Here is a 15225-nt window from a genome sequence, read left to right on the forward strand (position 1 = left end):
GAATGCGACCCATATCCAGAGGCAGCCCACGCCTATAGAGATAAGGGCGGCTCCATAGAAGATAAGCTGACCTCACCCAAAGATAAGATAAGATAAGATAACTAACTTATCTTACCTAAAAAGGTCACTCCACGCCATTATAAATACACTGGAGCACCCAGGTATAACTCATACTCTGATTCTACAAAAAACCTGTTCAATACTCATGCCAACTTAAGCATCGGAGTCTCTTGCAGGTACCCCCCACCCTTCGGTGACCAAGAATCAGCAGAGCAGTCAGTCCAACAAGTCGGACACGACAACTCCGGCCGCCACTCACCAGCCGGACACGTCGGCACCGATCCGTACAGAAGATCTCAGCCGAGATCGACCTCCAGTTTCAGGTAACGCTTAGAACATCATCCAAAAAAACGGGCTTGCAGTTTCAGAATAAAAAATTGTCCTTTTCCAAACAAAAATTCGTTTTCTTGGTCACATGATTTTCCAAGGAACAATAACTCCTATCGAAAGATCAATTTTGTTTGCAGAAAAATTTCCAGACTATATCCTTGATAAACCTCAGCTCCAGAGGTTCCTAGGATGTCTCAATTATGTCTCCGATTTCATCCAAAATCTTAACAATCTCATTAAGACTCTTCATGATAGGTTTAAGAAGAATCCCCCACCATGGACGGACAAACATTCCGAAATCATCAGATTTCTCAAAACCAAAGTTCGCAATCTTCCTTGTCTATACCTACCTGTTCCCCATGCATTCAAAATCATTGAAACAGATGCATCTGACCTAGGATATGGTTGTATCTTAAAACAAAAACGGAATGGTAAAGAGTGTATCATTGCATTCACATCAAAGCATTGGAATAGTACCCAACAAAGCTATTCCACCATCAAAAAAGAAGTTTTAGCCATCGTTTTGTGTATAACAAAATTTCAGTCTGATTTACTCAATAAAAAATTTTTAGTCCGAGTTGATTGTAAATCGGCCAAAGAAGTTTTACAAAATGATGTTAAAAATCTCACATCAAAATAAATTTTTTCCAGATGGCAAGCCATTTTAAGTGTTTTTGATTTTGATATTGAGCACATCAAGGATAACTCAAATTCTCTCCCTGACTTTCTCACACGTGAATATTTGCAGGGAGGCAAGCAAGGATACGATAATGCCTAAAAAGGCAACACTAGCCTCTGCTAGAGGCAGAGGCGTTCGCCTAGCCCTTCCTGGGCGAATAAAAAAATCAGGGTCCAGCACCCCAACTGGGTCATCTACCTAACAATCTACCCAACAAGCTACTCAACAATCCAATGAACCAACAAACAATCAAGCCAAACAGACCAAGGCAGACTACGCCTTCCCAATCAAAACCCTCCTGGCCTTACAAGACCAAGGTCTCACCAAGCTTAACAAAAAATCTTGGGCTGACATTTACAGTGAGTCAGATGAGGAAATTGACTTAACTCAACTGATATCCCAAGTAGCCAATCAAAAAATAGTCATACAAAAACCAAAAGAAAAAGCTATTGTCCAAACACCCCAAACATCCACAATCACTACCAAAACATAGAAAGCCTAAACCAGTTACATGTCCACAAACAAACCCTCAAACATTATCCATATGGAGCCTGAATTTTGGGATAGCTCGCCAAACAAAGTCATCCCAAAGATTTTCCCTACTGGATTCCACTTTAGGCCATTGGCACCCAACAAAACTCGCTAATTTTACGAATTTATCTTAATAGATACTGACTCAGTATCTATTAAACATTACAAGGAGAAAACCAATCCTGAATTCATAACCCATTCAACTATCTAAATCCTTAGAATTTTGTCCCCAAAGCAATTTGGGAACAATGTAAACAAAATTAAAAAATTTTCTCAAAATTATGACCCAATAGGTTTCAATTATTAGGACTACATGGAAGCCTGGACTAAAGTATTTTGGTTTCAAAATACTCCGTTCAGACATTCATGGTTAGTTTACTTTAAAAGAAAAACCAATTATGTTTTTCCAAATTGGTTCTACCAATGGTGGGACTTCTTTGGGCCAATTCCAGAAATTCTACCCTTATCTACGGATAAAGGGTATAAACTTTTTCAATCAAAATTTAACAGCCAGGAAACATGTGTTTCTGTAATATTAAAATTTTTCTCAACTTTTTCATTGGCATGGGTATTTTCCTGGCAATACAAATATGCAAAACTAGACCACCCCAAATCATTTTCAGTCCTACAAAGGCATGGTTACGTAAAATGGTGGTCTCAATTTGATTCATCAATGGCCTATCCAGAAAGGGTCAGAGAATGGTTCAAAAATAATCTCGATAATCAGAAGATTTTGGATCCAGAAGCGGCTTTGTTTCTCAATCAGAAAGCCCAAATTGCTGCAGCCCTCGCAGGAGCCCAATGAAAGGAAACGCTAGCAAAACATCTTCAACAAATCACGCAAATGAAGAAGATAAAAAACACAAAGAAGATCCTACTTCGTCAGCAGAATCCTCAAGCGGTTATCATCAAAATGAAGATGACTGCTTTGGAATCGACCTAGGAGAGGACTAGTCTTTAATTTTGAAATTCATTTAATCACAAAAAATCAAAAGAATATCAACTTGTACTGTAGAAATAGTACCGGTTAACATCATCTGTACTGTAGAAACAGTAAAATCTTCAATTATAAAAGGAGACCTCGTTCTCATTGTGAGGTATCCTTCAGTGATACACAATATAGAGAGAAGTTAGAGAGAGAAGCTCTGAGAGTTCCTTTGTAAGCTCTCCAGCTCTTCTTCTTTCCCTTTCTTCTTTTTCAACCTTATTCAATAAAACCATATCCAGTACTTCAATTTCGTGTTTTTATTTAAGCTTTCTGCATCTGCATATGTGTGCAGACTACCGCCACATCTAACTACATAACTAACTTGCATATGCGTGCGGACTACCGCCGCATCTAACTTCATATTTACTTTCCTATTTTTGCATCTGCATCCTTATTTCTGGCATTAACTTTTATTTCTTCACCTTCTTCCCCTTTCCCTCCTTGATCCACACTCGGGCCATCTGGGATATATATATATATATATATATATATATATATATATATATATATATATATATATATATATATATATATATATATATATATATTACTGTTTCTATATGCTAATATACTATGCAAAATATTATTGAAAGCTTGTTTCCTTTCATGTTTGAACAGGACAGTGATTATCAAATCATTGGAATAGCTATTTTCACTAGGTGCTTTAACAGATGGCTATCAGCTCTCTGATCCTATTGGGTATCAAATGGCTTAGCTTCCCTTGGACCCTGTTTATTTCAAAGCTCTTATCTTAGCTAGTCAGTATAACTGCTTAGAGGACATGTTGATAACCGTAGCAATACTGTATGTGGAATCCATATGTTATGCTCCTCATAAAAAGTAAGTAAAGGTTTGAATAACGAATTATGATTCTACTGCATATTTGTTATATTCCCTTTTGATGTTACTATGAAAAACAAGGCTTAAAATGATTTTGGTCAAGTGTCTGTCTTTTTTTTCTCTTGTCCATATAATTCTTTTGGTTTTTGTTTAGTAAAATTTCAAAGATGGTTATTTAAGTACCTACAATTAATTTGCTTGCTGATGTGATATGTCTTGTCACATTAGAATTTAACCTGCCAGTTCAACACTTAACAAAAGAAACTAGGACTAAAATAGATAACTTTAATCTCGACTAATATCAGAAGAAAAATTTTAGGGACTAAAACATAAGAGGTGTTTTGTAGGGACCAAAAATTTATTTAATCCGACAAATAAATATGAATATTAATCATTGATTGTATACTTCCATAGTCTATCCCTCTATTGACTATTTAACAGAATGTGTAAATAGTGTATAAATGATTTATAAAATAAGTAGTGAATTTTTGAAGGAAAATTCTAGTATTGGTATAATTACAAGTATCATTCATTGTCTATTCCTTGCATGCAATTGAAGTTACTATTTTTCTCATCTTTTTATTAGGTAAGAACTGCAATAAAATGCTTCTCTAGTCTGGAGGGAGACCACATTACTTTGATTAATGTGTATCGAGCATCTAATGATTTCTTAGAGAAGAGATCAATAGAAATGGGTAAAGCAAAAATTGAAAAGGCTTTCAAAAAGTGGTGTAAGGATAATTTTATTAGTCGTTCTCTTAGACATGCTCGTGACATCCATAGGTAGTTATTGTTTTAAATCTAAATGTCGCAAATTCGTGATATCTTTAAGGGTAAATTACACTCACAACCCCTGAGGTTTATCAAATTATGGGCACAATGCTTTTATTTGAATAGCATGCACTCACCTCCCTTTTATTTGTATCATTAAATTGAAATGACATTAAATAGGTTGTATAAAGTCATTTTTAACTCTACTCTCATTATGCATAGATAACTTGTAGAGATAGAAGAACAATGACAAAAGATCTTTTTTCTTTTAACATTGTTATGTAGGGCATTTTTGTCATTTCAATTCAATAAAGTAAAATAAAACAAAATAAAAAGTATTAAGATACATGTATAGGCACATGTATAAAGATTTGATAGTTACATTAATACCAAGAATCTAAGTGTATTATTTAGACGAACAATTGGTGCAATGCAGGGGTGGTGAGTGCATAATGGTAAAAAAATGTGGGTAGGGATGAATGTAATTTACCTTGTCTTGCTTGAAATCTACTCTATGCATTCTCATCTATGATAACTACTGCAAGCAAATTAGGGTACATACTGAACAAATGGGGCTGAATCTAGCTTCTTGTAGAGATGATATGCTTCAGTACCACAGATGTCTTCTATACGGCCGTAAAGCAGCTTGAGGGCACATACAGGTTGTTGTCTATTTCCTTTATTAAGTTCAAACTCCTGTGAAATTTTATATTTTTTATTCTTTAGCATTTTGACCTGTTTTCTAATTGGCAACTATATATAGTGTTCAACTCAGATATTTATTTTACTTATATGGAAACAAGTTTCTGCTTTGTCACGACATGGCAGGGCCTTGGCAAGTGGTCTGGTAGTGCAGATCCACCCATCTTCTGTATTATTCAGGCAAAAACTAGAGTGTATTATTTTTAATGAACTTGTTCAAACTAGTAGCAAGTACGTTCGGAAACTAAGCAATATTGACTACCTACGGTTAATTGAGCTGGCTCCTCAATATTATGCTGTGAAAAATTAAATTCTTCATGGTTTTGCCAAATAGGTAATCAAAACTTTCTTTATTTTTGCATCTCATTTGTGCTTTGATAATTTTGGGCAATTATATACTTTTATTATGTTAAGCTTTTTCATTTTACATTCATAGAGAATAAAGCAACTTGCTAAAGTGGCCTTGAAATTCCCAAAAATTTCCTATGCCTTTGTCACCTTAACACTATGCTTGGCATATTAATGATGTTACGCTTAAATTGGAATAACTGTTGATATCAGCTTAGTAACAAAATGGATCTGATTAGCTTGTGATGTCCCTAGGTTTTCTTTCTTCCCAAAAATCCTAGCTCAATGGAACTAATAATCTCATGTATAGTCAAATTGCGTTGCACCTAATCTCAAGATGTGAAACATAATATGCTAATGATTATGCATGAGTTCAAACCCCTTCACTTGGAAAAATTAAAGAAATGATTTATACAAAATTTATCCATTCATTCCACATATAAATGACACTGAAATGATTGATTTTTATCGTAGGACATTTATCTATTACAGCAAGATCAATGAAAGCTTTAGAATATGTCTACTTTATCGATGTTGCCTATTGACTTTATATAAATGACAACAGTTTTAATGGCTTGTCTTTGCTATCATTACTTGTCTAAAACTATGGAAATGCGGCTTGATCCTCCAATGACATACACCTCTTACTGAGTTGTTCCTGCTTTATTTTCTACCACTGGGTGGTTACTGAGTGATGTAATTGCAAACCTTACTGTCGATAGCTACATTTGAGGTGGTGGATTAGCTTGAGCAAAGGAATTGAGTTAGACCAGTTAACAAATATTTTGAACTGTCCAATTCTATCAAACTTTAGGTGCTAGTGGTATTATGTAGATGCCTATTTGTCTAACTTATGAGTTCAATAATCATTGTGTAAAGCTATTTTTTTCTAGATCTGCATATTTATCTAATGTTGTATATTAATTTTAAGGGTAAAGTATGCTTTTTGTTTCTAATGTTTTCAAAATTTTTCAAAAATATTCCTAACGTTTAATTCAATTCAATTTTGTCCTTAACGTTTGAAATAACTTTCAATTTTACCCTTATCATTAATTTTTAGACGGTCAACCATTAGTCAACATTTTAATTCTAATTTTACCCTTTATTAATTCTTTTATTTTCAATGTCAATCCTAATAATTCAAAAAATTCACCCCTCTTAACCTTGAATACCACTCTTTTTGACCATTGCCAAACAACCCAAACACCCTTCACTGCCACTGTCACCAAGTTACAAAACCCATGTCATTGGTCCACACTTTTTTTTAAAGAAAGTTCAGTTATGTTCTTGTGTTCTTGACCTAAAATGAAAAAATTATAAAATGACATTGCTCTATTATCATGGTGCTATCATGTACATCCAGATTTGCTCTATTATAACATCATTCATAATCTAATAATTGTGTCTAACATGGCTACCCGAAAGGAAGCGTGGAAAGGAAACATTTTTTGTTTAATTTAATCTCTTTAATTATGAATGCATGATTTTTTTGTTTGTTTGAGGACAAACAAAAACTTAAGTTTGGTGTTGTGATGCATGACCATCATTTAGTAGTTTCCTAGTAATTATGTTAGTAAAGTTAGTGATTTCTCGCTATTTCTCTGGTGTTTTAGTCAAGATACTTTGAGTACTTTGATTTATGTGTTTTGTCAAAGATTATTGAAGATTATCTAAATAACAAAAGGAAACTCAGAAAGGCACTCAAGTCAGAGAGGACGCTAAGTCAGAGAGCAAGCAAAAACAAAGAAAGAAGTAAGCAGAGGCATGGCGTGCCACTTGCTTCACGCCAACCACACGCTAGGCCAAAGTGTAGAAAGCTACCTTCACTCTACCATCGAGGGAGTGGGACATGCCTCACGCTACTTCCACCCAGGCTCGAGGACGTCCCACGTCCTTCATGCCACACACGGCACCACCTTCATTGCCCATGCATGCGTCGCAGGCATGGCACACCATGCACGCCCCTGTTGACCTCTATCCTCCAAGCTTCACAGGCGTGCCACTAGCCCCACGTGACTCACGCCAATTCTATGCAACTTTCAAGGGCGTGCCAGGCGTGGCACGCTGAGCCATTGTCTAGAAACATCTCCCATTGCCTCCAGCTTCAACGACGTCGCACGCCATGCACGTCACTCACGCCAGCCCATGCAACCTTCGAATAAGTGGCATGTTGCACATGCCCACTCTCCTTCATCCTTCAAGGGAATGTCACTTGCCTCACGTGCTTTATGATCTCTAAACAAAAGAACCCTCGGAGGTGCACAATAAAGGTTGCAAACCTCACTCAAAAGCGAAGCCAATTCTCAAGCCCAAGATTGAGTGGAAGCCCCTAAATTTCTAAGGAAGCAACTCACCAAGGATCAAGTTCTAATCACAAGGAGAGTCACTTTTAATTTGAATTTAATTTGGAAAGATATGATTTGATTCTATTTGAGTTAAGTTTGAATATTAGGTTTTGTTTAGGTTTAAGTATAAAAGGATCCAGAGAACTATGGATAAAAGGACCTTTAGCTTATTCTGCATAATTTTGAATCCTTATTTTTGTTCTACATTATGAGTAACTAACCTCTTCAGTTAAATTGAGGAGCTCTGTTGATTCTGATGGATTGATGTTATTACTGTTCTATCTTTGATTATTGCATTGATGTTTTCTCAAGAAACAAGGTTTTTGTTCTTCATTATAAGGATATGAAAGTATTGGAAAATAACTCAAATTTTATTGAATTCTATATCAAACTTGGAAAATCTGATTTCTGGAATTGAGTGTGAAACCTCTTCTCATAATTCTTTAAGTTTCTAAAATTAGTTTCGATAAGTGGCATCTAATCAACTATAATTAATCTTTAAGAATTGTGTGGCATTAAATCAGACACTGTGCTCAACCTCTTATCGTAATTGATTGTTCAAGGAATTGACAGTTTGTTAAGTAAAGAGAAATTGAATTACCAAGAGATTGAGATTTAATTAATTATCATTTGCCATGGATGCATCGTTGCATGATCAAGATAGAAAGTAAAAAGAGTTTGTCATGAAGTCTTAACATCTCCAAAACCTTAACCTTTTTAATTATATTACTTGCTTTAATCATTACTGCTTGCTGCTTTTAAAGTTTCTGTTTGATCCTGAACACATCTCAAATCAAGTTTTCAATTGTCTAACTAGAATAATAAATTAACCATTACTTGCTTAGTCCGTTAGTACTCGTGAAAACGATAACCCATTCCCGTGGTATTACTTGATACGATTCATTGCACTTCGCGAGTTGTGGTTTTGAAAAAATTCCGTATCAGAACATCCTTTTCCTTGGCTAACCTAGCTATCATCAGGATAATTCTTCTCTCTAGGAATACATTTACCCTTATTAACACAATAAGAGTGACAATCAATTGGGCAATTAGCAATCAATTCCAATTAACAATCACACTACAGGAACAGAACATATTGACAATTAACAATCAAATAGGCAATTAATCAATTCTAACAGAATCTATAAGCAATTAACAATCAATTCTAACACAACCTATTATCTAATTCTAATCACACTATCACATTGACAATCAGGCAATTAACAATCACATTGTAGCAACGAATGCTGTTAACAATTAACAATCAACTAGGCAATTAACAATCAATTCTAACAAGAGTCTATTAGCAATTAACAATCAATTCTAACAGATAAATTATGTATAAGGACCAAGGTTCTGAAAATCGAACTGGTTATCAAACTGCTCTAGCTACTGGTTCAATGGTTCACTGGTCTAACTGATTCAACCGTGATTCAACCGAAAAAACTATTTTATAAGAAAATAATAAATAAATTATAAATAAACACCTTACATCATAATTACAGCTAGTACAATTGAATCACAAAAGATAAAACAACATCACATCACTATAAAAATCACAAAACACAACAGCACAATTAATCAATAATCATACAATCTAAACATAACTAAGTCATCAAGACAGTCACAATACAACACATTACTGTATAAAAATCACAAAACACAATAGCATCACAATAGAGCAGCCATAGTTATCAAAAATTAATAATCAATTAATCGTTCAATAATTTTTCTCAAGCATAGTTAAGTCATCAAGTCAGTCACAATCTAAATACATCACTATATATAAAAAAACACAAAACATCAGCACAATTTTAATAAAGACCTTACATCATAATTACAGCTAGTACAATTGAATCACAAAAGATAAAACAACATCATATCACTATAAAAATCACAAAACACAACAACACAATTAATCAATAATCATACAATCTAAACATAACCAAGTCATTAAGACAGTCATAATACAACACATTACTGTATAAAAATCACAAAACACAATAGCATCACAACAGACCAGCCATAGTTATCAAAAATTAATAATCAATTAATCGTTCGATAATTTCTCTAAAGCATAGTTAAGTCATCAAGTCAGTCACAATCTAAGTACATCACTATATATAAAAAACACAAAACATCAGCACAATTTTAATAAAGACTAACAAGGTTAACTAGTAAACTAAATCAACTAATCATTCAATGATTCAATCCAAAATAAGAAAAGAAAGTAACAAATGTACAATATAGCATCGGACCAGAGCTAACCATTCAATGATTCAAATTTCAATCTGAGTACTACTAGCAGAATCCCAAACAAATATCAATGATTTTAGCAAAGAATGAAGAAGAATAGATAACGAAAATTAAAATCAACTAAAGCCATTGCCTTCGTTCTGAGCAGTCTGAGCAAACAATACAATTCAATTACAATATCACAGTAATCCATAGCAACCCACAACAACCCATTCCAACTAGTAATCTCAACAGTTAAAATTATTCAAAATTATTCAACCCAGTAACAAGTAACAACAGCAAGGTTCATAGATTAACTAACAACATCTATTCAAAATTATCCACAATCCTAAATCCCAGTAATGAAAAATCATAGTTCATCAATTAACTAACAACAATTAGTCAATTATAGTTAAAAAAAACCTAGAAGCTAGAACAGAGCAGACTGAGTTAGAGGGAGACAAGGAGCACGACCGAAGGGCTAACACGGCTGAAGGGACAAGAGTGCATTGGAATAGAGCTGGCGCCGACAGAGGAGACAAAGTTACGACGGTGGCTTCGCGATGGAGGGTAAGAAAGCTGTGACGGTGGCTAGACGGAAGTGAGGGAGTGAGGGAGGAGCTCAATGAGAGGAAGGAGAAGGAGAGTGGCTGAGTGTGAGACAAGCTCGATGATACTCTCATCCATACCTAATAATTACCACCAATCCAACAACAATACAGTGGAAGTGTGGAACAGAGATGGCCGTGACGGGAAGTGGTTGCGCGACGGACAGTGGCTGCGTGAACAGAGCTGGCGGTGGCTGGAGTCTGGACATTGGCTGAACGGAGGTTGCGCCGGTGGCCTTGAACAGCTTGAAGTTGCAATGGTGGTGGTGGCTTCGGAAGTTGCGCCAGAAGTTGCTTCACGTTCTCCTTCTATGCATTGTGGACTGGAAACTGGAGAGTAGAGGGGTACTGGGGTGATGGTCACTGGTTAAGGAGTTAAGGTTCCAAAATCCAAACACAAAGTGACGAAACACTGCATTTTTTTGCAAAATTTAGAAACTGACCCGGTCACGATTCGGTTCGGCGATCCATAACCAGTTTCTTAATCTACCGGTTTCTGCTTCTGTCCAAACCGTCTTTAGCAACGGTTTCTGATTTGACTGCCAGTTCGAACTGATTTTCAGAACCTTGATAAAGACCACACCATTATTGTTGCAAAAAAAAAATGACTTGACCATTATAAACAATGGTAATTTATGGACCCTCAAAATTGAATTTGAAAATAACGTGCATCCCATTATAAACGGTTATCAAGTGAGAGATTTCTGAATAGTTTCGTTAAGTTGGAATGATTTTCACAAAATATTTTTATTAGCAGAATCGTAATATCATAACCACAAAGTAAACTAAATAACTAAACACCAATGTCCAAACATTTTCATTCCAAATTCAAAATTAGCAAACAAATACAAAATCTGCAATCAACAGCATAACTAAATTAGTAATTAGCAAAGTTCTCATTCAACAAATCCAAATCTTCAATTCAACAAATTGACAAATTCAGGTCTCATCATAAATTCATAACCAAGCAATTAGTCAATTACATTACATACATAGCATCATAAGAGATTAGAGCTTTCAAACACACACAATTAACTAATCGTTTTTAACTAAATCATTTTGACCACATTAAAAACTAAATTAACCAAATCACATTTTTTATGAACAACAGATTAACAACGAAAAGAGTAAGCAAGAAAAATTAAGTAACCTTCGGTGGTCTTCAAACGAGTAGAGTATGAAAGAGGAGAAAGAATGTGACGCGGAGAAGCTAGCGGCACTGCGTCCTTCTCCTTATGATTACAACGCGGAGAACTAGCAGAATATGAGGGAGAGGAAGCAAGACCGTTGGCGACGAGCACATGAGGGACGACAAAGCTAGACCAGGCGACGCGACGGACGACGAAGCTGGACCAGGTAAAGAGGTTGGCTACGCGATGAACTGGACCTGACGATAGACGATGAATCATGCGGGACCAGGTGAAGAAGCTGGTGACGAGAAAAAAAGAAGCTATCGAAGAACTGCAGGACGGTGGCGATGAGAAGAACGGTGGCGGCAACAAAGGCTAGGGTTTGTCACATCCTTTCTTTCTTTGAGAGAGGGAAGCGGCTCTGTGAGAGTGAGAAGATTGAGGCGCCGCATTGAGCTCCTCTGCCGTTTGGCCCATTTCAGAGTGAGGAGGAGTGAGAGAGTGGATTGGGGAGGGGGATCCTTCGCTGGATTAAGGTTCTATTTTTCTTTTTTTTTTCTTGAAATTCAAAATGACAACCATTAAAAAAAATAATTTTGAATCGGTTCGAATTTCTCAAACCCACCGGGTCACTAATTTTTATAAAATCGATCAAGTTCAATCGATTTTCACCAATTATTTTCTTTATTTGATTCTATGTTTTGGCTGGACCAGTCCTATAACCGGTTTACCAGTCGATCCCATGTTTACAGACCCACACAATATTTATCAAGGTTCGAATCCGGATACAGCTTATTAAGAGGCACATGGATTACCATCTGAGCTAAGCTTAGCTGTGAAGTATATAGTGATTGTTAATGGTTTAATGAAGGTAATTATTTTTGTTGGTTTTTGTTGTCATTGGACTGGTTTGAGAAGGTGAATTATTGGTCAAAAAAAATAATTTTGGGCTACCATATAGGCATGCTATTTTGAGCATAAAGTTCCGTTTTTTGGACAATGTTATTATAATAATAACATACTAAAACCAACGAAGCCCACCAAAATAAATAATAGTACTTACCTTCAATACCAGTGAAACTAACATCGGAGCCCACGATACTTAAACTTCATCGTTTTTAATAATACAAATAAAGACATTTTATTCTCCAAATAAATAAAAAAAATAATACAACTAAAATAAATTATTCATAATTATCCATTAAGACAAAAATATGATACTAAACCTAAAAAATATAATATTTAATTTATTATTGACATAAAAAATAAAATAATAAAAATAAAAAATATATCATATTTTATTTGTTATTTATACTTTATTACAGAATTTTATTATTATTTATTACCAAAATAAATTACTTTAATATTAAACATAAAAAATTAAATATTTTATTTACTATTCGTATAATAGCATAACAGATTCATTATTATTAAGATAAAAAAATATATCATATACTATTTATCTTTTGTACAATATTACATTAGTTTTATTATTATTTATTGTTAACATAAAATATCTAATATTAATTATAAAAAAATAAAATATTTTATTTATGACATGTACACAGTATTATAATAAATTTATTATTATTTATTATTATCATAAAGAATATAATATTTTTAAATATATAATTTATTTTTTACCTAAATTCAATATATACCCCCAATTTTTTAATTCTATATCTCGCAAACTACATCTTTAATAAAATTAAACTGTTCTCCTAAAGTAAAAGTATGAAAAAAAAAAAAAAGGAGATATAAAAGTATGAAATTTTTTATTATGTATTTCCTAAAGTAAAAAAATGAAAAAAAATTAACTAATTGAATTTGTTTACATAACTATTTAAAAAGATAACTTTTAGATATCTATTATTCAATATCTTATTTCCACTTTTTAATTTTCATATGAAACTATCAAATGTGTTGAACCGGGTTATGGGAAGGGAGGGTGCTGAACATGGATGTGGTGTCAGGAAGCACCGTGCGACACACCACCATCAACACGGAGGGTCCGACTTGTTCGTGCGAAAACGGAGAGTCCGAGTTGATGCATGTTGGACACGCGGCACTCAACCCTTGCTCCCCAGACGGTGCCCCACATACAAGGTTGCTGGATGCAACAAAAACTCTCACCATCCGAGTTTCACCTTTGAGCCTTCACTTTCCATCCCCAAAACTCCATTGCTGTTCTTCATCCCTCTGCTGTTGGTGCTTTGCATGCTGGGGAGAAAAGAAAAATGTCCAAAAAAAATAAAATCAAAGATGTTGATCGTCCTGAGCTGTATATTATGCACTATCTCAGTTTGCCTGATTATGTAAGTTTGTTTAAAATTTTTTTAATTTTTATAATTATAGTTATTATTGTTAAAAATTTAGTTGTTATTATTATTGTTAGGATGTGAACTTAGAAATATATATAGAATAATTAGGAGTAATTTTAAAATTTTTTTTATTTTTTTCACTATTTTTGTATGAAAATTATTATTGTTAGTGTGTTAATTATTATTATTGTTAGTGTGTTAATGGTGATGCTATATAAATTCTTGTTGTTGCCGTGGTTAAAATAAAAACGCAATATTTTTTTAATTTGTTTAATGTTTTTTTTTTTATAATTTTTAGAATTTCGGAAGAAGTAAAATATTAAAATAGTTAGAAAATAAATTATAAAAATAAATAAAAAGTGCCGAATTGTTATTAATTTTTGGATATAATTTATTTTTTGAAATATTTTATAAATTTTTAATTATTTATAATTGTTATCATATTATTAAATATTATTGTGGCTACAATGAACAGTTGAACATAGTAATAAATAAGAATTGAATGGTTATTAGTATTAATTTACAAAAGCGTGTTACTTTAATTAATTGTAATTATTATTGTTAGAGCAGTTAATTATTATTGTTATTAGAAAATGAATTTAAGAAAATATTTACGATAATTATTAATATTTTTTAAAATTTTGAAATATATGTTTAAATTTATTTAAGTAATAGCTAATAGGTAATTAATAAAACCCATAATAATAATGTTATATATTAAAAAAATTATTGATATGTCGTAAATAAAAAAACAAACAGCATCTCTAATGTACTAATTTTATTGAGATTTTATTAGGAATGTATGTATATGTATGTATTATGAATCTATGTATTTGTATGTATTAGTTAATGTTATTAATAATTCATTTTGAAAGTAGTAATTATTTCTTTTAGTCAAATTAAGTCAAATAATTTATAACAGATGTTTGGTTTCAAATAATATTTGTTGTTGAGTTAGTTGTGAAGATTTTGTTAATAAGTGTTTGTAGTTTAAAAATTCTTGCTTTGTAGTAGTAAATTAGCAATAGTTTGTGAGTTGACTAATTACTTGTTCTGTCTTTTGTAGAAATTAAGAATGTTGACCTGTGACCATCCACTTCCCCCGGATCGGTACAACGATTGGATGGAAGACCATTTACGAGTTACTGGCTTCTATCATGCATCTCAAATTGGTGTCGTACAAAATCAGAAAGCACTCGTGAATGCTCTAATAGAACGGTGGCACCCTGATACACATACGTTTCACCTTCCAGTTGGTGAGTGTGCCGTAACTCTTGAAGACGTGGCTCTAATTCTTGGTCTCCCGAACGAATGGTCTTCCAGTTACTGGGATGACA

General features: G+C 33.6%; 1 long non-coding RNA gene across 1 annotated transcript; it reads right to left on the minus strand.

Moving 5' to 3' along the window:
- Window positions 1-10062: 10062 nt before the first annotated feature.
- Window positions 10063-12390, minus strand: LOC107625127 (uncharacterized). Its single transcript, XR_001617085.3, has 2 exons — window positions 11588-12390; window positions 10063-11003 (listed from the first exon to the last, which is right to left on the minus strand). It is a non-coding gene; the product is annotated as an uncharacterized LOC107625127 (long non-coding RNA).
- Window positions 12391-15225: the final 2835 nt, after the last annotated feature.

This window comes from Arachis ipaensis, chromosome B2, assembly GCF_059453495.1.
Source record: "Arachis ipaensis isolate K30076 ecotype BB chromosome B2, ASM5945349v1, whole genome shotgun sequence".
In the NCBI taxonomy this organism is placed as follows: domain Eukaryota; kingdom Viridiplantae; phylum Streptophyta; class Magnoliopsida; order Fabales; family Fabaceae; genus Arachis; species Arachis ipaensis.